This window comes from Meriones unguiculatus, chromosome 7 (assembly GCF_030254825.1).
Source record: "Meriones unguiculatus strain TT.TT164.6M chromosome 7, Bangor_MerUng_6.1, whole genome shotgun sequence".
Classification (NCBI taxonomy): Eukaryota; Metazoa; Chordata; class Mammalia; order Rodentia; family Muridae; genus Meriones; species Meriones unguiculatus.
This window is the reverse complement of record NC_083355.1, coordinates 37,223,541-37,225,260: the sequence shown is the minus strand read 5'-3', so window position 1 is coordinate 37,225,260 and position 1,720 is coordinate 37,223,541. Positions and strand designations below refer to the sequence as shown.

General features: G+C 53.6%; 1 non-coding gene across 1 annotated transcript; it reads right to left on the bottom strand.

Annotated features, from left to right (window-relative positions):
- Window positions 1-493: 493 nt before the first annotated feature.
- Window positions 494-684, bottom strand: LOC132655700 (U2 spliceosomal RNA). The gene has a single exon (XR_009593486.1). It is a non-coding gene; the product is annotated as a U2 spliceosomal RNA (small nuclear RNA).
- Between the last annotated feature and the right edge of the window lie 1,036 nt (window positions 685-1,720).

Below are 1,720 nucleotides of genomic sequence, written 5' to 3'. Positions count from 1 at the left end.
CCTCCTGCTCGGTCTGGTGGTTCCACAGCCCCTTCCCGTTCTGCCTGCCACTGGCGGGCAAAGCATCTTCCAGGTCACAGCCTAGGCGGAGCTGGTCCTTGGTGGGAGCAGCTAGCAGGCTGGCAGCGCAGCACACCCTGTGGTGCCAGCTGGTTTCCTGCAGCAGCTTGTGGTAGAGGATCGGGGTGCTGGGTGAGCACCTCACCCAGGGTCAATGGTGGGGTGCCCAACACTTTCAGGGGAGTCTGCTCCAGAGCAACACAAGACAGAGACATTCTCCACTCTTCTGCCTTCCAACCTTACCACGGGAAGATGAAGAGGGCTTATGAACTCAAGCTACTAACTGGCTTTTGGAAAGAATGTGGGCAAACCAGAAACGCAAAGTACCTGTTTAAGAGTAACAGCTGAACTACGGGAACGTCCATTTGATAACTACTAAGGGTCACTACTATCAAATGAGTAGTCTGCTTTTTAACCAACATCACTCCCCGAAAGGGGGTGCACCGTTCCTGGAGGTACTGCAATACCAGGTCGATGCGTGGAGTGGACGGAGCAAGCTCCTATTCCAACTCCTAGTTCCAAAAATCCACTTAATATCTTGTCCTCGGATAGAGGACGTATCAGATATTAAACTGATAAGAACAGATACTACACTTGATCTTAGCCAAAAGGCCGAGAAGCGATAACATCCTTCCGTGCACACACCCACACCACTAACATGCACACACCTTTAAGTCACGGTCACACACATTCGCAGGCCGATAGACATGCACTCGACACCGACTCTCATGTTCTATCGCTATCAGGACCTTACACCACGAAAAGCTTGGGAGATCCAAGAAGGAGGAGAGAAATTTTCGTTGCTCTTTCCTTCCCAGAGTTCCGAGACCACGGGGCTGTGTGCTCATTTGCATGCCCCGCCCAGCGCTCCTCCTGCCTTCCGCCTCTGCGCGCCTTCCGCCTCTGCGCGGCCGCTGCTGGATTGACGGGCGCCAGGGTGCTAACAGGTTCTTCTTTGCAACCTTTCAGACACAGACTTGACAACACCGACCACAAAAGGCCCCCGCCCGCACTCCTTCTTTTGCATCTAGTCGGTTTTGCTTCCCGACTCGCCCTGACAGGAGATCCCTGACCTGGGGGAGGGGGCCGATGCCCTTCCTGAGTTTGGCCCCAGGGAAAGCAAGTTCTGATCCGCTCGAGGGGTGGACAGAGCCTTGGGAGACAGTCCTTTAGAATTTCAGCTCCTTTGCTCTCACTATTGCTCTGGGGTTTTGCCCTTTACCCCTACCCCTTTCGTTCATTCCTTTCCTTGTTCATCTTGTTTTCAATGGAGTCTCTCACTTATGAAGCCCAGATCGACCTGGAATTCTCCGTGACCTTCCCATCTCATCCTAGCCCACCAGCTGGCTTCCTTTCTTTCATAGTTTGAGACACCGTCACTTTGTAGCCCTGGCTATCCCAGATCATGCTATAATCGACCAGGCTTGCCTAGAAATTCAGAGATCCGCTTGCCCCACCCACCTACCCCTACCTTGAAGGTGTGGGGCCCCACACCTCGCACGGTTCCTTTAAAAGACTAAAACTCACTCTTGGTTGAGCTTTATGGTGCATACCTGTAATCAACTCCACAGCGTGGACCCTGGGGGAACCCAGTGTTCTGGGCTCCTCAGTGTAAGCACAGGGATTACAGGCGTGGGCCACCGAACCGGCCTAGGCTCCC